At 39.0% G+C, this 25,825-nt stretch overlaps 1 long non-coding RNA gene across 1 annotated transcript in view; it reads right to left on the bottom strand.

Annotated features, from left to right (window-relative positions):
- Window positions 1–5,115: 5,115 nt before the first annotated feature.
- LOC123368276 overlaps window positions 5,116–25,825 on the bottom strand; it is a 47,684-nt gene continuing 26,974 nt past the window's right edge. The window contains exons 2-3 of the long non-coding RNA XR_006578735.1: window positions 25,729–25,789; window positions 5,116–5,631 (exon numbers count right to left, since the gene is read on the bottom strand). This is a non-coding gene — a long non-coding RNA (uncharacterized LOC123368276). The remainder of the gene's footprint in view (window positions 5,632–25,728; window positions 25,790–25,825) is intronic.

Genomic DNA, 25,825 nt, shown 5'->3' with positions numbered 1-25,825 from the left:
GGCATTTCCAGCAGATTGAGGGACGTGATCATTCCCCTCTATTCAGCACTGGTGAGGCCTCATTTGGAGTACTGTGTCCAGTTTTGGGCCCCACACTACAAGAAGGATGTGGGTAAATTGGAGAGAGTCCAGCGGAGGGCAACAAAAATGATTAGGGGGCTGGAGCACATGACTTATGAGGAGAGGCTGAGGGAACTGAGATTGTTTAGCCTGCAGAAGAGAAGAATGAGGGGGGATTTGATAGCTGCTTTCAGCTACCTGAAAGGGGGTTCCAAAGAGGATGGATCTAGACTGTTCTCAGTGGTAGAAGATGACAGAACAAGGAGTAATGGTCTCAAGTTGCAGAGGGGGAGGTTTAGGTTGGACATTAGGAAAAACTTTTTCACTAGTAGGGTGGTGAAGAACTGGAATGGGTTAGCTAGGGAGGTGGTGGAATCTCCTTCCTTAGAGGTTTTTAAGGTCAGGCTTGACAAAGCCCTGGCTGGGATGATTTAGTTGGGTTTGGTCCTGCTTTGAGCAGGGGGTTGGACTAGATGACCTCCTGAGGTCCCTACCAACCCTGAGATTCTATGAAAGCCAAAATGGCTTTCTCTTTTAATTTCTCCTTGCATTTTCCTCATGTTAGTCTGTGTCCCAGACAGGAAACTCAGTCACACTGCTTGATCATATAAAAAGACCTATTATCAAATAATTAAAAACATTACAAAAGCCAAGTTGAGGATACAGCACTGTTGTTTATTTCTTCAAAGCTTGTTTTGCAAGACAATTTTATTAGCATTTTCTGCCTGTCGTTCTAAACAGAGAGAGATAAAAACTAGGGCTGAGAGCTTCAAAGCTATGAGACTTGGATCACCAATTCATATTCATTCTGAAGAGAATTGGACATCCAAATCTTTTAGGTAGCTCTCAAATCATAGTCTGGACTTCTAGCAGAAACTGTGGACTAACTTCTGCTCTTATTGCATTCACGTAAACCTGGTTGAACTAAAACTTTATGCATAGAAGAGTGAAAAAGTCAATGCAGTTATCTAGATTTATTTTGGTGTAACTGGGAGTTGAATTTAATTCAGTGGGGAGTTCTACATGTATAACAGGGCAGAAATAGTCCTGAGAAACTGGAAGTATGTGTAATACAAAGTAGGAAATGGCTTGTATTAACTTGCAGGTTTTTAAGCCTTCCTACTGGTTGCTTTTCCTGCTACATTCCTTTCCTCTAGCCCCTCAGCATGTAAACTAAAATATATCCACTTAGGCTCCCAAGCAGCTCCCCAGCACACAATTAGACTCAGAATCAATTGCACTAAATACATAGGTTTTGATTTCAAAAATCCCTTCTGAAAAAAAATTAAAGAGTTTTTAAATTTAAGGGTCTGATTCATTTGCATAATTAAAAAACAAAGAAAAAAATAATGTTGATGAGAATACTGGTGTTGACAAAGTGTAGATAAGTTTGTCATAAAAATATTTAAAAGACCAAAAAAAAAAAAAAAAGCAGTCACAGACTTGAGTAAATAAGAAAAATCCAAATAGATAAGTGTTGTTCTTTGCAGCAGCTTGAGAGATGCTCAAAACACAAACATTGTTGGCTGTAGCAATGTTGGTGTCAGCTTCTATTAAACAAAAGAAGAGTATATCCAGAGTATAAATTACACTATCACATGGTAGTAGTAATAATTGGACCTGACAACATATATTAGAAATGCACCACCCCAATGACACATTAAGAAGTACAATTGTGTTGTAGTTACTTTGAAGAAATTGAATTCTCAGTTAAGGGGAGGGGGGAGGGAAGGGGAAGAAGGATTTTGCATACCTATTATGCGTATCAGTGTATGCACAAGTTATACACAGAACAACTTCCTGAAGAGATAACTTACGGCAGATCCTACTGGCTTGGATAGGAAAGTAACCTGGAAAAAAACAGCTGCACATTAATCAAGGACTCTGATTTGAATCTTAGCTTTCACAATTCAATTGAGGATAGGGATAGCTCAGTGCTTTGATCATTGACTTGCTAAACCCAGGATTGTGAGCTCAACCCCTGAGGGGGCCACTTAGGGATCTGGGGCAAATCAGTACTTGGTCTTGCTACTGAAGGCAGGGGGGTGGACTTGATGACCTTGCAAGGTCCTTTCCAGCTCTATAAGATAGGTATATCTCCATATACTATATTATAATTCTTTTCTAGGGGGAGGGATAGCTCAGTGGTTTGAGCATTGGCCTGCTAAACCCAGGGTTGTGAGTTCAATCCTTGAGGGGGCCACTTAGGGATCTGGGGCAAAAATTGGTCCCACTAGTGAAGGCAGGGGGCTGGACTCAATGACCTTTCAAGGTCCCTTCCAGTTCTAGGAGATTGGTATATCTCCAATTATTACCTTCTATAGGTTTATACTCTCCATATAATGGTGAGGGATAGTCATGCAGAGAAGATGAAACTAGCTAGGGGACTTTTATTGTATAAATGAGTCTAGCAGGTTCTGGTTTGATTTATAACATTCTACTGTAATAAGATGCTAATGTCAATTGGATGGAATACAAGAAAATATGAAAAGGTCTTTTTTCAACTATTATAGAGCATCTGGTAAACTTTGGGTTTCTGGTTCAGAGTTTAAAACTAGTATGTGAGCCACCATTGAAGCTAATATGTGAATGATTGATTATTGTAATAAGAAAAGCCCATCATTAGCACAAAATTAGGTTTGGAAGAATTTGATTTTTTTATATAATTTCTACTAATAATACCTATGTTTTTTTGTAAACATTTTTGCCTAGATATTGTTTTAAATGTTCACAGTTGTGGGAAATTATGTGAAGGGTCACACAATGGGGTGTGTGGTGACATGAATTTAATTTCATGACTTTAATTTCAGAAATTTAAACTTTTATAACTGTTAAAACATAAATTGTCAACATCACATGTCAAAGTATACATAGTAAATATCCTGAAATCAAACTTTAATACATTCTCAAGCAGCATTTTTTTATTAGCTTATCTGTACATTTCAATTACTATAGATGGAAATCTTTGATGTGAGTGTGTATGGTGAAATTGACTGACATTTATAAATAAAAATCTAATCCTTCCAAGGCTATAAAACACAAGTATTAAAGTATTTGAATGAAAACTGGTGATGAAGATACATTCAAAGGCACATTGCAGTGCACAGTATCAGTCTATCAGGATCGTAAACTATACCAAAATTGATATAGCATTTAGTATTCACATTATCCATACTAGTAGATCATGTTAAAAGCAAAAAACCAGTTTCCCGCTGTTCAGCAATGCCAGGTATGGGAACTAAATGAGATTCAGCTACTGGAGATAGAAGAATGTCTTCAGTTACTTTCCTATTACTTGTCTTTTCAATCCTGTCTTCGAATACCATGTGTATGGGCATCAAAAAATGATCTAGATGCTATACTGACAGGTGCATTAAGAACTTAGACAGATAGATTTGAAATATATAGATAGATCTGTCTCCTCTTACTCTTGTGTAAACAATGAATACAGAGAATAAAAAAAAATAGAGAGAAATCTTGAGCTGATGAATTTAGACTGGAAATCTAGCCTGCCCTTCTTCACAGTGTTTTGCAATTGCTTCCAGTCAGTTCTGGCTTTATTCTATTCTATTCGGGTTCTTGTATTGCTGCTGTCACTGCTGAATTATAAGTGCCTTTCTGGAACAAAGAGGAGCATGAAAATGAAAACATATATATATATAATTAAAAGGACATGTAGTTCAATAAACTCCCTAGTACCTCAAAACATTGTTTCAAAATTCATTCATGGACAGAATACGTGTGCTCAGGTCAACTGGAATTCCAGCTGATCTAATTCTCTGATCCCTTACTTGAAACAAAGGGGAAAATTTCTCCTTAAAACTTCTAAACAATTCTTAATATTGTATTTACATTTTTAACTTTTATATGCACAAAATACAGAAAATAGAAGCTGGTTATAGCATTTCTTTTATTCCCCCACCCCCCCCATTCTAAGCTACTGCAAGTGAATGTGAAGATGTTGAAGAACAATGTGAAGATACCGATGAACAATGTGTGCTAAACAATAAATAATAACTACAATCTAGTGAGGTACCCTACTAAAGAGTGTTTGACAGGAAGACAATTGATTCTCTTGCTTTTTGTTTATGGACAATAAGATTTACAAAGGAGTGAGATAAAGCTATATAAAAACGCTGTTGCCAAGAACATAGCAAAGTTTAAAGTTGTGTCTGCACTCCTTGCCTGTTGGGATATTTCTTCCACTTTTAATAGACGGTCACAATTGATAAATCTAACACAGGTCTGTGGTTCACTTTGGATATGAATGCATAAGTTTAAGTACCATGAGTTAAATCCGCAGCCCAGTGCCTAGCTCAAGTAACTGGGCTGGAGGCTGGGCAGATGAATGGGGGAGTCTTCCTCACTGCCTGCAAGTGTCAGTATCTCTATGGAGACTACTTGCCTCTACGGGGTCTATTTCAGCTTAATGGATAGAGTAGCCCTGTGGGCTCAATATCCCATCTCACTATGGGAACAAATACGGATTCTTGGCTAGCTCCACCACTAATCCCATGTTTGCTACTGCTCCGGGAGCAATGCCACAGAAGTGCTTTGCATTTGCAGGGGTTGTAAACCCTGCCCTTGCATTACAAAACTTCTTTCCTTCATAATGCCAGGTGGCTGTGCATAGCTGTAGAAGAGGGAATGTAATTTACCCCACCTGAAACTCTTGGGGCCACAACATTTGGCTAGGAATTATTCTGGATAGGTTGTTTGGTGATATTTCTAGTGCTTTCTGCCTCTGGACAGAAATATCACGAGGACAAACTTTCTGGTGAGATTTTAATATTTCTGCTTCCAGCTTATTGGGAACCAGGAAGTGCAGAGTTGTATGAAAATGAAAGAGGAAGGGGAAAAAAAACAATATAAAGTTTTTGAACCTTAAAAAAGCTTTAGTTTCAGGCTTGCTTGTATTTTACAGGAAATGTTAATTTTATTTTCACTTTATTTATCCAAAACAGATCATCCATTTTAATTTTTAACAACAAAAAAGTCATTTTCAGTCTGTTCTGTTTGAAGCTAAAACTGGCAGAAGCTAAAACAGGTCTGGCTGGAAGTTTTATGGTAGCAGAGAGTCTGCTCCCAGGGGCTGTGGCACCACAAAACAGTCTCCTCCCTGCTGGAGTAGCTCCCCAGGCATCCAGTTCCAACCCCCAAAGTGAGTGGTACTGACTGGGCCAGGCTGCAGCACATCTCCACTGCAGCCTCTACTCCTGGGAACCTTGTAGGATTCTTGAGCATAAAATCAAGCCTCCCTGCCCTTGATAGATGCCTCATGGAGGGAGGAATGGAAACAATGCCTGCCTACCTATAGGCTGATCTGCCTGGTCACAGCAGGCTGGGCTGGTACAAGGAGATGCCATGAAGTAAGGGTGAATGTGACCCATTGGTTGTGCTTTGGCTTCCTTTGGGATGAAAGGTGTTTACATATATATGGGGATAACATTCTTCTTATCATTTGCCCAGAACCCTGTAGATTCACTTGTGTCTTCAGTCCACATATGGGAAACAAGGCAATCTACATTCCTCGTATTGTTGCAGCTGTTCCAATTTCAGACATCTGAAACACTGTAATCAGAATCAAACATCAAGCTCTTTCTTAGTACCCACCTCCAGCCACTAAAACAACAGTTGTGGTATATACTTTGCTTGCTATCACACAGCATAACAGTATTCTAAGGTAATTACTATATAACATCCTCAAGACCTAGATGCCACCCTTTCTATAATTAGTAAATATTAACCTTTTCTTATTTCTATATGTTAAACTCTCATCATTTATTTATATGTTAACCAACATTCTTTTTATGTTGTGTATCTAACAGATCTAAATCTGCTGAAACTGAAAAGTTCTTTGTCCTTCAGTTGAACCTAGTGGGTGAAGGGAAAATTAACTCAACAATGGAATGCTTGTAATCTTTTACCCTCCTTTGCCACTGACCTTCCAATATAGCCTAGACATCCAGGCAGAGAACCCTGGAGACTAATGAAGGGACATACAGAAGTTTGTTATAACAAACAAGACTGGGTAATCGATAAGAGGGTGCTTATAATCAAATTATATTTTGTAACTGACAAGGGATCTTTGTTATCACATGTTTTAAGGACCCATTGAAAGATGTTTTTAACTAATTAGGAATTGCTTATTACAACAGGTGCTCTTAATAACTGAATTAGAAATCCTTTTATGTCATAAAAGAAATTCCATAAATAATGAGGTAAAATAAGATATCGAAAACAATAAACCTCTGGGAAAGTAATTCTTCTCCCGCAAAAGGAATTTATTTGTATCTCATCCTAAAAAGAAAAGAGGTTTGGGAGTTATATTGGGAATGAAAATTGTAGGCATTCCATCAGTTACAGAAGGATGATCCAGGTGCCAGCTTTTCACCTTACACAAAGAGTGGTAACATACTTTTTTCCATACTCCTTATAGTGCTGTATTAATCTTTGAGTGATAATCTTTTATTAAATAATTATGTATGAGCCTGTTAATTGATAACCTCAAAACATTATTAAATTAAAACATGCAACAGTTCTAATAAATTACTTACATTTCATTATGGTGCCTATATACCTTTTAACAGTATTTACTCAATAACAGAAGGCTGTGTAATGTAATTACTTGAGGCAAACCATGACAACGGTTTGCATAGTCTGGTGTTCCCTTCTACTGTATATCATATTTACAGATGTAAAAAATCCTCAAAGCATTGACTCATACAGAATTGTTGTTCTCTTGTGAACCAAAATGACGTTTTTAGGCTAAAGATAGTATAAATGAATTGGAAATTAAAATCTCTCCCACCAACACACTTTTTCCCCCCTACTTTGAACAAGGATCAATTTAATGACAATAAAAGCCAATTATTTGAGGCCATGGATCTGAGTAATTCTATTGAATATTTATTACTTATCCCAAAAGACTGCAGAAGGCTTTCAACGTAAATTGAGCTGTTTCACCATTCCCATCATATGGAATCAAAGACACATACATACACAAGAGTAGCCTGAAGCCAATTTTAGACTTTCAAAAGGAAAGCAGAATATTTCTATTGTGACTATTTCCTCCAAAAAAATATTTTGCCAAATCTTTTTGCCAAATCAAAAAGTGTTGTATATAAATGAGGGCAAAAGCGCAAACACAGAAATTGTATAACTGTTTTTATTCTCCCAACTTCCCGAAACATGGGAAGAATCTTTCTCTTTTTAACAACTCTTCTCTGGGGAGCTGAGTTCACTGATGTCATGTACAGTACTATTGCTGCCCACAAAGGATTCAAAGAGTGATTTGAGTTTTCCAGGGCAAAGTATCCTAAAGATAGCATCTGTCACAGAATAGTGTTGCCTGCGGAAACAGCAAAGCAGCAGCTAATCAGGGTGAATACCTTCCCTTTCCTGCTTTATTTAAAAGTATAATTAAATTGGTGCATCAGGTCCACTGTAGTTACAATAGGGCTTAAAATATATTTGTGCCATAGTTGTAAGAAGCAAGATTTAATTCTAATAGTGGTGTGGAGGACTAAAATAGCCACATGTTAATAACAATTATAAATAATAATAAATGGATATAGCGTTGCAAATGTAGAAGAAACCAGAACCAGACTTGGTGCAACTCCATAGATAGTAACCTGTCACAGAGAGAGCGGGCAGTCAGTGTAATAGAGCAGGACTTTGAAAAATTACAATCTGTCTCCTATGCAATGTCCATTGTATATTACCCCTCTTTGGGTGAGTCTTTGCTATAAGTCAGGCACACCACAGCAAAATATAACAGGGAGGTTGGGGAGGGATGCCATGAGATACCAGAAGCCAGAAGAAGTGACACCTACCGGGATGTGACCCAGGAACCTCTTAGTGCCAACTGGCAAGGGGCACAGAGATGTATAAGGATTACAGGGATCTCCTGGGTCTGGTGTTTACATTCTAGTTCACCACAAGAGTTCTCTAATGAAAGTTGGTTTCACACTGGTCATCAACATCATTGTAAAATGCATGTACAGATGTTGCATAAGGAGTTATGAATATACATTGAAAATTATGTTCTTAAGATCTGTGTCTAGATATTGGTCAAGAAGGTGAAAAACAGGTTTTCTTTCAGGCTTATCTACCTCTCTGTATATTAAGTATAGTATAGTTCACAGTGGGGATCCACTCACCAGGCTGAATCAAATGCTAATGAAAGATTGTGAAAACTTCAAAGAAACAAAAGTAAAGTAAACAATAGGGTGTGGAGGGACCCTATCTTGAGGTGCATATCAAAGGTTTGTTCTGGTATATTTTGGGGATAAGGAAAGCACTCTGTCATCCTTCACCTAAGAAGTAACAGATAGCAAGTTTGCTTAATGAAAGATGGGTCTCAGCCAGGTCTGGCTGAAAATGCTGGAAAGAACTTTAAGTGAGATAAGCTTCTTTAGACAGGAGGATAACTTGTTAGTTAAGTTTAGTCTCTAGAAAGGGTGTTATGATTTTGTTTTATATGTTACCATTTGTTTACAATATTCTTACTCATCAAGACTTGAATCTCTGTTTTTGATAAACTTATTCTCATTTTCATTATACATATATCTAGGTGCTGTGTGATTAGCAGAGTTGTGTTGAAAGCAGGGGCGGCTCTAGACATTTCGCCGTCCCAAGCAGGGCGGTATGCCACGGGGGGCGCTCTGCCGGTCGCCGGTCCAGCGGCTCTGGTGGACCTCCCGCAGGTGTTCCTGCGGAGGGTCCGCTGGTCCCGCGGCTCCACCTAAGCCGCGTGGGACCAGCGGACCCTCCGCAGGCACACCTGCGGGAAGTCCACCGGAGCTGCCTGCTGCCCTCCTGGTGACCGGCAGAGTGCCCCCCGTGGCATGCCGCCCCAAGCACACGCTTGGCATGCTGGGGTCTGGAGCCGCCCCTGGTTGAAAGGTATAACTAATAAGCTGGTGTGCACTGTTCCTTTGGGAACAGAAGGCTTGGTAATTCTGTGAGTGTTCAGTGGGTAAGAGGCTGGACACTAACAGGAGCACTAAGAGAACTTGGGTATTGGAGTGTGCCTATCGCTAACCTTCACAGAGAGAGCAAGGCCTGCAGATGCCTGGAAGGTAATACTTGCAATCCCAGAGGTTGGTGGTTTCAGGGAACTGAGCCACTGCAGGCACAGACAAGACTTCCTCAAGCTCAGAGCAGCTGATAGTGAGATGCCTCACAACCCTGGGGAGTGTCACACTGGAGACCAAAGGCTGCTGTCATGTGAAAAAAAATAATTGGAGGAAGCTGGATATTTACTAGCCCAGGGTTAAATGGAGATGCTATCAGGATTTTTTTTTTTTGGGTAAAAAAATGCCCTGATGACTCTTACATACCTGTCAGCTGAAAGCAGTGGAAGTAGTTCAATCTGATTAGCCTTTTCATGGCCAATTGATTCTTCTACAAGTTAGAACATTAAAATGTTTTAGACGACCTGAATGTCACACTGTCTTAAAAAGTTCTTCCACTGTGTTCCAGGTCAAAGGAATGAACAAGTGAACAAATGGATCAGGTGTGGAAAAGAGCGGTCTTCAGTTACCAGGAAATAAAAAGGTCTTTTTTCTCTGTAGTCAGCTTTAAAGGTCTTCAGGGAAGGGGGGGAATAAAATCAATTTTGGTTATATTAATACTCAATTCTTTTTTATTCTTTAAACTGTTTAAAATTAAATAATTAAGAATTAATGTAGAGCCAAAGTAGTTTTTTTTTAAATGGTTACATGGTTATATTTATTAGTTTATATGTAGCCCATCCCCTCTCTGCCATTACAGAATTGTCCCTACAGTATATTCTTCAGGGCTTTATCTAGTATTTTTAAATGTCTCATAATGAGGCGTCCACTACTTCCCTATTCCACTGTCCAGCAGATTTCAACAATAGGAAACATTCCCGATAACCAAGAAACGTTTTTCTTTTCTCCTTTTTATCCCATTACTATTCATCATACCCTTAAACCCACCCTAAAGAACTTCCCAGGTGTTTGCATACCTCAAATTCTTGTAGACATTTACTGTGTCTCCTCCCACTAACTAGTACTTGATAATTATTAAGCCATATTTACTTCTTTTAGCCTTTCCTGACAAAGAGGTCACTTCATTTCTGTTGCTCGGGTTTTGGCAAATGGGTCATAATGGAATTCTGAGAGCACTGAATGAGGCTTAATTGCAGAGGTTTTTCTGGGGTTTTCCCCATGGACAGTACAGAGTGGCAGCATTTCAAACATTGCTACTCAGGACATGCATATGCTCCCATGGAATGCTGGCATAGAGTGTGTATGGAAGCATTTGATAATAGTGCATTTCAAGAGTTATTAATTTTAGTGTTTGATGTCCACTAGTTACAGTAAGATCAAGCACAAAAATGGGTATATTTCAATTATACTTATCCCTTGATTAAGGAAGGGAAGTGACAGGCAATTTAATAGCAATGCAACAATTGCTAACGTATAATGCTGCCATGAATTAAATACCTACCTGTTTACACATCAGACTCTTCAGCGCCTGGCTAAATCACAGCTACATCTTCATCTTCTAACCAACATTAGTTTGAGAGCTCTGATAGATATTTTTTTTGCTTTGCAATCTCCAGGCCACCATGTAAGCAGTAGGTCATGAATATGATATGTAGAGTTTCCTGAATTTACTTTTCTGTGCTTAGAATTCACAGTTTCATTGGAACTGTCAGAGAGCAGCGAGGGATAGAAGTATCTATCCTATTGAGAAGCAAAGTGGGGAAAAATGCAAGAAACCATTTTTGCTCTACAGAGACTTCAGACTTTCACAGCGTATAATTTGAATTCCGGAAGATTCTCGCAGGTCAGCTGGGCAGCACTTTTACCTCTGAAAACTACAAACGGGACAGCCAATTCAGAAATGATTTTGAGATCCCAAAACATCAGATGTAAACTGTTTATACAACATACAGTGTGGACTAAAACTGCAAGGAGACAGGAGTTACCTGCTCGAAGAACACAGTAGAATGCATGATAGAGCAGGAACTGGATCCAAGGGTTTTGGAATATAATCAGACTACACACAGCTGTCTGTTTGCTCATTTTTGGTCACATTGTATCATTTCATTTCCCTGAGCAAATGAGGGTAACTGTTTTAAAGAGCGGGTGGAGTGGTGAATTCACAAGGACTTAGATTCTCTCAGAGAAAGCTCTGGAGAAGTTTATGAAAATAGGAAGATTTAGGCCAGGATTAAGTAATTTGGACATTTAAAACTTTTTTTCTTTTCCAGATTACTAGAGTTAAGCTTTGCCTAAGATATCATTACAAGACATTTAGGTTGTTATGGTATTATCAACTGGAGTCAGGTTTACATTTAATTTTTTTTCCACAACCCGGCACAGTAATTTCATTCATATTCTCAACCACAAAGGTCGTGACCAGATCAACCTCTGGGTTATTTAATTTCTCTGTGACTGGTCTCTAGCCAGTGGGTTTGCCCCATCCTAGATATGAAAGGTATATTTACATACAAACATATATTTTGCTTAATTATTGGAATTTTTATTTGTATCAGAGCAGTCACCTAGAACCTCCAAATGAATGAGGACCATTGTGCTAAGCACTGTATATCCACATAGTGACAAATAGTGCCTGTTCTGAAATGTTCCAGTCTAAATAAACAAGGAAGACAAAGAACCAGAAAGGAAAACCAGAGGTTCAGAGTCCTTGAGCAGAGGCTGGAATAGAAATCAGTCTCCTGAGTCCATGTCTGGTGCCCTATGTCAAATTAACAACTCTAGCTCCAGGCTGTGATTCTGGGAACACAATCTGTATAGTTCTGTTTTGTTGGTAAACAATATTGTTGTATATGGATGAGGCACAATACTTATGTCTATAAGTGTAGTGGTCTCCAATGATCTGTTACCCGTTACCATTCACTACAGACTCTATCACAAATGAATTAATAATTGAGATGTGAATGAACATTCATATTCTTAGCTGCGAAGGAAACAGCAAAAGTGGGTTCCTGTAATATCCAATAAATCATTGTCAACAAGGCTTTTAGCTAAGTGCAGAGGGTTAATGTCAACCATCTCTCTACTTGAGGTCTTTACCTTTCTAATAAAAAAGCCACTGATTATTCGTTTATGCAACAGGCAAACAAAGCCACACAATGTACAATATATACACTTATGTTTACAAAGTGGTTTCAGAATTTGCTATTCTTGCCTTTTACCATGAGAGCTCATAGTTCTGGGTTGTTTCCTGTGAACCATGTATCAAATCAGTTAGTTACAGGAATAAGGACTAAAACTTCTGCCCTGGACTATGCCCCAATCCTACCTCTATTGAAATTAATGGAAATGTTCTCATTGGCTTCAGTGGAAATAAAAATCAAGCCCTTACACCTTGGCAACTCCATTGAAGCTGCTGGGATGATAAATAAATAAATAATAATTGCACAAAAATAACTGAGAGCAGAACCTGACCCAAGTCCTCTGATCTGTCTCCGCAATCCAAAGGCAGCACTAAGTTACAATAAAATTGGAGGCCTTCCTTTTGAAGTTATATCCTTTAATTCCTGATTTAAGCCATAAGAAATAACAATGTTCTTAGTACCACACGCTTGGAAGTTTCTTTTAGTGCCATCTGGAACTGAATAATGAATTTGACTATGTCCACTCACTGTGTGAGGTATCTGTGTTTTAGGTCACTGTGTGAAAACATGCCCGGCCAGAGAGGGTTGGAAGAAAAATTGTTTGGCCATGTATTTAACCAGGAGGGAGATAGATGGAATTACTGGACAAATGTGCAACTGCTAGGCCACTATGCCGTCAGCAAAACACTGAGAAACCCTAGGGGGCATTGATCTTTGTGATTTTACTCAGAGGGTAAGAACAAAATTATTCAGTGCTGTTCTACTCTGTAACTGTGATACAGTGGGGAAATTTAGTGCTGGATGGATCATACTCATGTTCCTTGCTTTGGTGATTTAGGACTAGGCTGGGATACAAAATGTGAATGGAGGACCAGCTGGCTTGAATATGCCAATTACATTTGTTTTCTGCCAGTGGCTGTGCTGCTGATTTTGACTCCTTTCCTTTAAAATAGATGTTTTCTTTAAAAAAAAATAATCAGAAAAAGAAGCATATTTCATGAGATGAAATTACAGTCAGAGCTGGAGTCACTCTTTCTGAATTCAGCTCCCTGTGCTGAAAAGTAGATTCATGGTGCAGGGAAATAAGGCAGGCAGACAGGCTTTACACACAGGAAATTTAAGTATCTGTACCTGGATTCCATAGCAGCTTTGCTGGTGGGGGCTACAGTAGGATTGCAACTGCTAAATCCTTATAGTCTCCCAGCTTCCCAAGTGGCCATTCTTCCTTCTTAGCAACTACCAGGTCGACTCACTTTTCAGACTGAGCTGCCCTCTTGAGGTGGGTAGTTTGCAGACACTTTGCTGCATATGGTTAGTAATTATTTTGCTTACTAATAATTTTGGCTGATTAATACAAAGTCAATTTGTTTTTTGAGTAATGCTGGCTGAGTCTGTGTCTAATCAGTAATTAATTCAAGTAGTTTACCTTAAAGCTGAATTCTGGAGGTATTTTAAATAGTTTTTTAACTTTACCCACTTAAAACAATTTCCAATGCAGTCACTGGAAGGAAAGAAAGTTGACATGTTTCCCTATCCTACTTTTTACTCTTCCATTCTGTCTGTCAGCAATCCATTATCTCCCTCACCCAATTTTTGTATGTGGTTTTTCTCTACTTCCTAAACCCACTTTAAAAAACACCTAATCAGGGGTGATGACCCAACATGCCTTGCACTCTGATGCTAATGTGAGTTTTAGGATATGTTATGCAAGATTGGGGCCCATTATTGTATTCTAAAACAGGAGAGTCTTCAGTTAGCTCAAGTGAAATGCAATCATGTAAACCAAGAACAAAGAAAAAGCGCAAAACAAAGGAAATGGTAAACACCTCACATAGCAGAAATGGAAAGAGCAACACTTCTGTGCTGAAGAAGCAGAAATCTAAGCAAGCAAATGTATTGAAAAGAAAACACAGTAATTTCCTAATATAAAATGCAGTTGGATGAAACAAAGCTCTGCTGGGAGAAAACAGATGGAATCTTTCACAGAGGCTGCCAGATCTGGCCTTCCCAGAGTGTTTAAAAAAAAAGTGGCACAATTTCATTTCTGCTAAATAGAAAGTCTAAAATAAATGGTTATGGTTGTTTGGAAACCTCTTCTGAAATTGATGTAATTTTATCTATTAAGTCCTGTTTTGAACTAGTTAGCACTGAAAAAAATGAAGTCTTAACCTAAGCCATAGTATCAACCCAGAGAGCTACCAGCTATGCTATGTATCAGAGGGGTAGCCGTGTTAGTCTGGTTCTGTAGAAGCAGCAAAGAATCCTGTGGCACCTTATAGACTAACAGACGTTTTGCAGCATGAGCTTTCGTGGGTGAATACCCACTTCTTCGGATGCTATGTTATATCAACTACTTGTTACAAAACCTTCAAGAAAACTGACTCCCTGATGTCTCCTAAAACAAATTAAAATAAAGGGTGCATAGAGTAGGGCTGCTTGAGTATCTGAATTATGGGATATTCAAATAATGTTAAAGTTTGATCTGAACCAGATATAAACTTTGCGATCCCTCTAACTTTGGGGAAGTTTGGATCTGTATCTAAAGTCTGTGATCCAGGGCTAGAACATGAATCCAAACCAAATCACTGGTTATGAACTTTCTGAAATTTAGATCTTGCTCCAAAATGCATGGCTTAGGTCCATTTTTATTTTACATGAGTTCCTGTAGTAGACAATGAATTGGAGAAGCAGCTGTCTTATCACTTTGTCAGAAATTATTTTAAACTAAGGCTAGATTAACGAGTTCAAGTAAAATAAGAATCTTCATCCAAAATTTAGGCTGAACCAGAGCTGAACTCTTTTTGAAATTGTTTCCATAACTTAACTCAGCTTTGTGATATGGCTGGCACCAGAAGCAGACGTGTAAAAATACATTGGAAAAATAGTTTTTTGTGGTCTTTCTTTCTCAAATGAGAGTATTTCCTCTTGTGATCTCCAGCCCAACCTCGCAGACCCAAGAGATTCAAATAAACTTCTGATAGAAGCATCTAAACTTATGTGGCTGGAGTAATTGGAGTGACTAGAGACCTGGAGGGATTGGCTCATGAAGAATAATTAAAAGAGTTAAACATGTATTAGCTTAGCTTTACATATTAAACTGGTCATAAACTTTTAAGTTTTCATTTTCTTAAAATATGGGGCTCTAATTCCACTCTTCTTCATAGATTGGCCATTCTCTTCCTCTGTCTCTGTGTTGTTTCTGATATTTAGGCACCCAATTTTCCTGGTCTTCATGTAAGCAGTCACCAAGGCATTGTTTCAGCAAAGCCCTTAAGCTTAAGTAGATAATTAAGTTCCATTGACTTTAAAGCATGTGTTTAAGAGCTTTGCTGAACCTGGGCCCTAATGCAGCACAATACCAGGGGCAGCAAAGAATTTAACAACTGAGCTGCAAAAGGGAGGCATTTTCCTTTATAAAGTAGCAGCTTGCATAGTTCTGCCACAGTTTCTCCCTAGATAATCATGGTTCCAAAGATAGTACAGTACCTTCATTTTCCAAACCTATTTGAATTTCTATAAAAAGTGAATTAAAATAACATTGCATAGTAAAAGGTTCTATTTCAAATAGTTATTATGCAGAGAGAGTTTTCTCTGTCAGATAAAGAGCAATAAAAGAATAAAACGCTAGGAGGCTATTTTTTATTCTATTTTCATTTTGTCTTGATAAATTACTCACATAAAGAATGCTTTCCCCGTGTATAAAGTTGCTTTGTTTCAAAAAGCCTGCATAGTTGTTTGCAGCAAAATAATACATTGTGTATCTGATCTAATCCTCATTCCAATGAAAGAACAAAGGAAGTTAGTTATTTTCACTACTTTATGTGTGGTTCACTTTGCAAACACCTTAGTTCCATCATATAAAATAAATTAACAAATCTCTGCAAATAATTTGGCCATATTCTCTGACATTTAAGCCTACACTATCCAGTGATATTCTCATTTCCCCTTTCATTCCAGCAATGAAATATATATAAAGGTTTTTTATTTTAGTTTTAAGTTAAGATTGCTGGAATGAAAGGGGAAATGAGAATATCACTGGATATTGTAGGCTTAAATGTATATATAAATATATATAAACACCTGCCTTCTCAGTACATGGGAATGGTGGTGAGGACACAAGTCAAAACCCAGTATAAATGATGAGAGAGTCATGCCTGGGTAGTTTATTTTGCCTCTAGAGCTTTATCCACAAGAAGATAACATGATCCCACAGATTTGACCAAATATGTGATTCCATCCGATAAAGGAAGGGCGATGTTTCAAATACATGTGAACGGAGCGTATTTATTCTAAATAGTCTTAGACTGAGTACTCCATCTGATACCTGAATCCTACCAAAATCTGGAAAAATGTAGATGAAAACTTCATAGCTTGGCCCTAAGTCTACCATGGCTGAAACAGAACCTTGGTTGAAATCATGACCCATGGAAGACAATGGGAGTTTTCCTAGTGACTTCAGTAGGGTCAAGATTTTACACCTTTAATCTAAACAATCTATAAAACTTTGGAGAAGCTTAGATTTGAATCTGATTCCACTATTAAACTTCAGCCTGACAGTCTAAAAATTACATAGTAGAGCCTGCACTTTACTAATCTACAGGCTTTATAATTTACACTCTAAGTACTTGTGTATATTCCCTGCTTCTCATTAAATATCTGATGGCTGAGTACTGTAGTGTGATTTTGCAGTACTTGTACGGCATTATTATTTTCATAAATTATACTATAAAATATTTACTAATATATGATGAAGTGATTCTAGTAAATTCCCCCCAATTGTCAGAATAATTGAACAAACTACATTTTGCAATGCATCATCCCACGTGTGTGTTTATTGTGTTCATTCAATTATTCACTAATGTGCAAAACTGACAATTTCTGAATGGGTATCTGAGTCCACATTGTGAATTGTCACTACCTTCATTTATATAATGGTAGACCAAACTGTCTTCCTGAATTAGTCATTCTTTTTCTCTTATTTTGTTAATTTCACTAACAAGACCTTGTGAGACTTCATAATGGGTTTCTCAGCACAAAGGTAATGGCACAGCAACTCAAAGCCCTGTCACGTGTGCAATGTGTTTTGCAAAAGCGGGCATTTCATTTTACGCTTAATAACATTAAAGTAGTCAGACTTTGGGGGACACTGCCTTCCATTTGGATAGGAGTTAATAATTGGGATTCTTAGTTCCCAAGTTTAGCTAATAAAACCCCAGCAGAAGAAAATATGGTCTTGGTAAATAAAAAAGAAGAGCTCAAGTCCATCAGTTGAAGTCAACGGAAGTGCAGAACTGAGGGCAGAATTGGAGCTAGTATGTGAAATCTTGGATTTCAATAAGTCAGGATTTCACCCACTGTTTTTAACTATTAGACAAAACTGCATACTTTCTGAGCCCAAAACGTGTAATATGTATTGGTTAACGCAGAGGTGAAAAAAACCAACACATCATATTCTGAAGAATGAGCTGGCACCCTTCCAAAGGGATAAATAACCTTCAAAAGAGATGATGTTGTGGATGGAAACTGAGTGTGTCTCACAGTACAGAACTAAAGAGATCAACAGACAGTGATATGAAAAATTGATAGCCCTGCTAGATTTTATAGTTCTGTTAGCTGCTCCACACCAAATGCCCTGGATGCAAGTAGAACCACAGAAAGTTGAGTGGCTTCTGTACCGTTAATTAGTTCTTCTAATACAACTTCTTCTACCTCCAGGCAGGAATGAGTCTGTACTCAGGGAGCAACTTGAACATGGGTTTGAGCTATACATTATTTAGTTTAGAATATTTTTCTCCTAAGAAAAATCTCTCCTGCTCAAAATCACTGAGTAACATCGGCTCAGTGGTGATAGAAGCAATAGCCATTGTTCCATTGAACTTAACGGCAAAATTCCTATACATTTTAATGGGACCAGGACTTGTCCATAGTGAGTAAACTTGATCTTGACCTTCATCCGACTTTCAAACTGAACCTGGATGTCACTATTCTGTAGTTTTGTAAAAATTTGTTATTTTTCATAGTGTCTTCTCTCTGTACTTTTTTGTCCCTGACAGGACTGGTGACATAAGTGACACCATATCACAGGAAAGGATGTTTTCATAGAATATCTGTCTATTGCTGAAATAGGACATATGTGAAATCTCACAATAAAGCTTATCATGAGAAAATCTGAAGCACACAGGCTCACAAGAATTGCATAAGCACCTGAATACACAGTCACTTATCCAAACAAAACAAAACCACCAACCTTATCAGGATTTAGTCATCTCTATCAATGGGGAAACTTTTCAAAGCTGAAGGGCTATGGGGAGGATTTTTATAGTGGAATTATTTGAGCAAAACTTTGAGTATGAAAAACTGAGCTGCCAGAACAAGGGTTGCCCTGTTTTCACGTATCCTGATCTTCTTCTCAGGGAAGGTACTGTGGCTCTTTTCAAAACTTCTGAGTCTCATTTCTTTAGTGTGAGATCTTGCCATGAGTTACTAAAGGCTCCTTCTTGAATTACTGTCATGCAGCTCTGATGGAATCTTGTCTAATCCAACATTGCTTAGCATGCTGATTTAGATGGATAAAATCTAATTTAGCTGGCCCTTGCATGCATGTGCAAGAGTGGAGCAAGAAGATGCAAAAAACCAGGGCAAGCCACAATATATCTAGTTTAACCATATCCCCTTTTGCATCCCGGACCCATGTCAGGTGACCAGTGGCAGGAAATAAAGATGCCCGTGAAGTAATTAGCCAGCACATCTTGGAGGGACTATTCAAATTGAGTTGCCCATCAAAGGAACATTTAACTAACAGTGGACCATGGGAGACACCTACCTACACTTAATGAAATTTCCTGCTGTGATTAGGTGAAATGCATGGATATGTGACTTGCCCATGTGACTCCAAACTCCATCTTGTAGCTGTAATTTTCCACAGTAAGAACAATAGGATGCCCTCCACATGGCAAAAGCTATAAAAGGCCCTGGAAACACATCCAATTTGTCTTCAATCCTGCCTCTTACGTTTGGAGGAACTTTGCTACAAACTGAAGCTCTGAACAATGGACTGAATGACCCATCCAAGCTGTGGATGTATTCCAGAGTCTTGCCAGCAGTTTATTCTATCACTGCTACAAACCTGAACCAAGAACTTTGCCATTACTGTATGTAATTGATTCCTTTAACCAGTTTTAATTCTCACCTTTTTCTTTCTTTCTTTTTATAAATAACCCTTTAGATTTTAGATACTAAAGGATTGGCATCAGTGTGATTGTTGGGTAAGATCTAAGTTTTATATTGACCTGGGTGTGTGGCTGGTCCTTTGGGATCAGAAGAACCTATTATTTGATGAAACAGGTTGTAAAGAACCACTCATCTCTGAGTCCAGTGGTTTTGGTGGTGATATAAGAACTGGAATGCCTGAGGAAACTGCCTTTATGTTTTCTTGTTGGCCAGTGTGGTGAAACAGGAGTTTATTTTTGTGGCTGGTTTGGTATATCTCATAAAAGAATAACCACCAATTTTGGGCTGTGTTTGCCCTATTTCTCAGCAGTTTGTCCTGAATTTGGCATTCTCAGTTATGACCCAGTAAGGCATGGTTACAAGCTCTTACTAGCACTCCTGTGTGTCACTCCTTTATTACAGATGGAGGATGAAGCAGGTGACTCACAGGTATGAACTATTTGAAGTGGGCACAGTCGGGTGGGATGAGCTGTGATCTGTGGGCAACCCAAAAGAATCCACAGATATTAGCTGCAACCTTGTCACTTGGCAAGCCCACCTTTTGCAAAGGGTAAGATCTAGCCCTTAGTTTATTGGCATTGTCAGCACGGCTACATCTCATTTATTATTTCCTTCATGCAAATGTAAGTCAAACTGCTGGTGAAAGATGAGCATATTGTTAAGTGCTCCATTGCTTTTTCCCCATTCTACCCTCTAATCTGCTTCCACGGAGATTGCTTTGGGCCATACTGTCACAAATTGTGGGAGACAAGGGATCCCAAGGTCACCAAGGTGTTTCCCAATTAACACTTCAAATTACAGTTGTGAGGGCTGAGCATCTCTGCTCTCCACTCAGCTGTCAGAATTGCTGGAAAAAAAGACTGTCAAGAAGCAGCCTGCAGAGAGTCATCTGACCTTGGGTATCATTGAAGATGTAAATGCATGTAAAGGTCTTTAGAAAGAGACAGAATTATTTCTCAAACTGTGTTCGTGGCTGATACTAGTAAATCAGAATTAGTGGGTTTTTTGTGGGGTTTTGGTGGAGCATTGGGTGGGGGTGGGGAGGTGGTTGCTTGTTGTTTTGTTGCAGTTGTTTTTAGCTGCAAGGGATAGAAGCTGGGATCAAAGGATGTAATAGAAGGTATCATCTGTCAACAACAGCAACAACACCACATGACAGCATGCAGCCACTTCCAATTCCTGGTGTGAGGTATGTGGGGTTTTAGTTTATCAGCTGAATATATTCATTCCAGCCAGTGTGGATAGTGGTTTGTGTTTGAACAGGGGAATGCTAAGGTATCCTGAGTGGCATTGAAATTCAGTGCTAAAAAGGACTGCGTTGGTGAGATGTGAGTACACCATAAATATGAGACCCATATTTTGGTCATTTCATTTGTTTGCCATTTGAGAAGATCAACAGTTAAAGGCAGACTGGGCAAAGCACTGAGAAATGCACCGGGAACAATCCTGTACTTGCTGAAAGACAGACTAGAAGACCCAATAATTTTCCTCCCTTCCATCTCTGTAATTCTGTATTCAGTAGTTCCATACTATTGTCTGCTTTGAATTATATCCTTGAAAGGCATGTGCTGAATCCTTTCTTTATATCAGAAGCCTTGCTGCAAGGCACAACCTACTGGATTATACACAGGTTTGAGAACCAGGGATCCTGGGTTCTGTTCCAACTCAATCACTAACTTGCTCTGTGACCTTGTGCTAGTCACTTTATTTCTGTGCTTTAGTTACACTACCACTGTCAGTAAAAATGGGCTCACTCAGCTTTGTAAAACACTCTGAGATCTATGGAAGAAAAAGAAGTGTGGTGGATGCATGCAATGTGTTATTAAATGTCTGGAGCCCAGGGACATTACTCTCTGAGAATGTTGCTTCCCCATATATAACTCAATGTGCCAGAAGGAGCCTTAAACTTGGTGTGGGTAGATGGATCAAGATAGGATGCATAGTCTATTTTTGTGGGTGTTGTGTGGGGGATTTTTTCTGGTTTTTGTGGGTGGCTTTTTTTCACGCCTTGTTCAGTTTGTAGAGGGAGGTAAGGGCAGTGTACTGTGACAGAAACAGAGCCCTGATTAGGGAGTGGGGTTTGCCTGATTAGGGGAGCTATAAAGGCAGCCAAACAGTCAGCCAGTGGCAGAGGAGCATCATACAGAGCAGTAAACAGGGGCGTTTGAATGGGACTTGAGGGCAGGGCAGGGGGGGGTGTTCTGGTTTTATTTCGGTATTTGTTTGGGTCTGTTGTGGGTTTTGTTTTTCTCCCTTTTCAGGAATTCAGGCAGGAAGGCTGTGACAGGTACAGAGGCAGTAGTGGTAGTGACCAAAGCCATGGAAGAGACAATGAAGATGACAGGATGTGGAAGCTGTAAACTGTACATAATGCTAGAGTGGGTACCTGAAAAGAGCTTCATTTGTTAGAAGTGCTACCTGATAGAGCTGATGGAAGAGAAGGTCTGAGACTTGAAGATACAAGTATAAACTATGTTGGAGCTTCAAAGGGGTTTCAAGCAGATGATGGAGCAAAGGCAAGAGGAGGCCGAAAGGAAAAAGTCAAGACTTCTTGTAGGTGCAAGCTGGACTGAAGAACTCAGAGTGGAGACTGCTGGGTGAGGAAAGTGGTCAGTGTTTGAAGCATGTGACTACAAGAACCAGACAGAGGAAAAGAGATGCTAGTGAAGAAGAAATAATGCTCAGAAGCAGGTTTGCTGCGTTGGATAATGAAGAAAGTCTGCAAATGAAGGAGGGATGGCAAGGAAGAAGAGAAGAGCAGCTAGTTCTGTAAGAAGAGGGGAAGAGCCAATGGAAATACCCATAGTTCAATGCGCAGGAGGATACAGAATGACTTGCAGAAGATTGTAAGGGAAAATAAAAGACATGAGAACTGACAGCCAGAAAGAACAGAAGAAAGAAAATATGGAATACACCTTTATTAGAAAAAGCTGATTTATGTAATTGGGGACTTCCTACTAAGAACAACAGATAGGCCTGTCACCAGAACTGATCTGGAGAACAAAAAGGTGTGTGATCTGCTGGGAGCTAAGATACAGGATGTGGACCTGAGGCTGAAGAGGATCCTAATGGGAGCAGGAAAGAATCCACTGATTGTCCTCCATGTGGGAACAAATGACATAGCTAGATTCTCACCGAAACATATCAAGGGAGACTACGCCAGGCTGGGGAAGATGCTTAAGGAAATGGTGGTTCAGGTGTCCCTAGAGGAGGAGAACAAAGGTGAGACAAGATTATGATGATCAATAGATAGCTCAGGCAGTGGTGCTATAAGGAAAGTTTTAGGATGTTTGACTACTGGGAGGCATTCATGAACAGTTCTCACGGGATGGACTCCACCTGAGTAGGGAGGGAAATAGACTTCTGGGATGGAAGTTGGAACAACTCATTAAAAGAGCTTTAAACTAGGAACTCAGAAGAGACTGTTGGGAGAGGCTCATGTAATCTCCATGCCTAATTTTAACACTGAGAGGGAGGAAATCAAATAAGAATGGATACAACAATGGAGAATGGACATTAAGGGGAAGGATAGTGTTGATACCAGTCAGATAGGTGATACCGGCAGTAGAATGACTTTACTGAGTCAGGCAAGGAATGTGAGCAAAGCCAAGCAGCAATAAGTAAGATTTTTGTACACATATGCAAGGAGCCTGTGTAATAAAATGGAAGAACTAGCGCTACTGGTTCAGTAAGTGAAACCAGGTATTAAAGAGATAACAGACATACGGTGTAGTAGTAGTCATGACTACAGTACAGGTACCAAAGGGTATGTGCTGTTCAGGAAAGACAGAAATAAAGGCAAAGGTGGTGGAGTATCATGGTATATAAATGATGAGGTAGACTGTAATGAAATTAGAAGAGATCGAATGGATAAAACGGAGTCTGTTTGGGCCAAAATCACTTTGGGGAAGAAAGCTACTAGAGGTTCCCGATACAGTGCTTGAGGCATGTTACAGACCACCAGCATCCAATTGGGATATGGATAGAGACCTCTGTAATTTTTTTAAAATGAAATAAATGCTACAGGGAATTGTGTGATTATGGGAAACTTTAACTTCCCAGATATAGAATGGAAGACAAGTGCTACTCATAATAGTAGGCTCCAGATTTTCCTGCATGTGATAGCTGACAGATTTATTCACCAAATAATTGCTGAACCAACAAGAGGTGATGCCATTTTAGATTTAGTATTGGTGAGCAGTGAAGACCTCATAAAAACTGGTTGTAGAAGACAACCTTGGTTCAAGTGATCATGAGCTAATTTAGTCGAAATTAAATGGAAGGATAAACAAAAATAGATCTGCAACAAGAGTCTTTGATTTCAAAAGAGCTAACTTTAAAAAATTAAGGGAATTACTTAGGGACGTGGACTGAACCAAAGAACTCAAGGATTTGAATGTGGAGGATGCTTGGAATTACTTTAAGTCACAGTTGCAGAAATTATCTGAAGCCTGCATCCCAAGCAAGGGGAAAAATATCATAGGGAAGGGTTGCAAACCAAGATGGATGATCAAGCATCTCAAACAGGTGATGAAAGAAAGCAGAATACTTACAAGGAAGATGGGAGGGATCAGCAAGGAAAGCTACCTCTTGGAGGTCAGAAAGTGTAGGAATAAAGTGAGAACTGCCAAAAGCCAAGCACAGTTGGATTTTGCAAAGAGAATTAAAACCAATAATAAAAGATTCTATAGCCCTATAAATAGGAAGAAAACAAGGAAATAAGAAGTGGGACCTCTAAACACTGTGCATAGGGTAGAGATTAAAGATTAGCTAGGCATGGCCCAACACCTAAACAAATACTTTGCCTCAGTTTTTAATGAGGCTAATGAAGAACTTAGGGGTAGTGGCAGGGTGGCTAATGACACTAAGGATATGAAGGTAGAAACTACCACATTCAAGGTGGAAGTCAAATTCAAACAGCTTAATGGGTCTAAATCAGAGGGCCCAGATAATCTCCATCCTAGAATATTAAGGGAAGTGGCACATGAAATTGCAAGCCCAATAGCAAGGATTTTTAATAAATTTCAAACTCCTGGGTTGTACCATATGACTCGAGAATTGCTAATATAGTTCCTATTTTTAAGAATGGAAAAAAGGTGAAATAGGAAGCTACAGGCTTGTTAATTTGGCCTCAGCTGTATGCATGGTCTTGGAAGAAATTTTGAAAGAGAAAGAATTAAGGACATAGAGGTGAACAGTAATGGGGATAAAATACACATGGTTTTACAAAAGGTAGATCGTGCCAGACCAACCTGATCTCCTCCTTTGAGAAGATAAATGATTTTTTAGACAAAGGAAATGCAGTAGATCTAATCTACCTGGATTCAGTAAAGCATTAGATACAATTTCACATGGGAAATTATTAGTTTAATTGGAGAAGATGGGGATTAATATGAGAATTGAAAGCTTGATAAGGAATTGGTTAAAGGGGCAACTACAATGGGTCATACTGAAAGGTGAACTATCAGGTTGGAGGGAGTTTACTAGTGGAGTTCCTGAGGGATCAGTTTTGGGACCAATCTTATTTAACATTTTTATTATTGACCTTGGTTGGTTTAAACTAGTGTAAATGGTGAATTGTCTGTAACTTGAAGTCTTTAAACCATGATTCAAGGACTCCAGTAACTCAGTCAGAGGTTAGGGGTCTAGTTCAGCACTGGGTGAGATCAGACTAGATGATCACAATGGTCCCATCTGACCTTAAAGTTTATGACTCTACTGAGATTTTTTTCTTTGATAGTTCTCTCAGGGGCTGTGTTGTCGGAGACAGATCACCGGGGTTGTAATCCTGAATCTGGCATTCACTCATTGTGTGACCCTGGGGAACTCACATAACTTCTCTGTGTCTCAGTTTAACCATAGAATCATATAGGTTAAATCACCCAGCACAACTCCCAGTACAACTCAATGAAACCCCCAAATCATGTCATTTGTGCTACAAACTAATAACTCAGACCGGGATTGTCTAAAGATTCAATAAGGGTTCATATGAATGTGGCATTGTTCATGATTAGCAGAGAAATCATGTGAAATGGTTTAAACTGGTTTAAACTGAACAAATGTCTGCACGAATCTCTGGTTAGTGAAACCACCATGTTTTGCACAGCTCTAGTAACTGAGCTACAGAACCTCACAGAGTTATTGAGAGGCTCAGCTTCTTAATGTATGTAGATTACTTTTCAATCCATAGATGGAAGGTGATGTATAAAGTGCCAAAGGTTAGCTGACCTGAACATTAAACCTTCAGACACTAAGACAGGGGCATAGGGTAATGTGACAATTGTGCATATGCTTTGAAAGTAGCAAAATTTAAGACCTACCATGTTTACTGCCCATTGGTCAGATTGGACTTGGAATTTGGAGTATTCTTTGCGCTGTAATCTGCAGAGGTAAAATTTCAGTGCTACCAGTTTTATT

The sequence above is a fragment of the Mauremys mutica genome, chromosome 4 (genome assembly GCF_020497125.1).
Source record: "Mauremys mutica isolate MM-2020 ecotype Southern chromosome 4, ASM2049712v1, whole genome shotgun sequence".
Lineage (NCBI taxonomy): Eukaryota > Metazoa > Chordata > Testudines > Geoemydidae > Mauremys > Mauremys mutica.
Note: the sequence above shows the minus strand (reverse complement) of the source record. Positions and strands in the feature narration are given on the sequence as shown.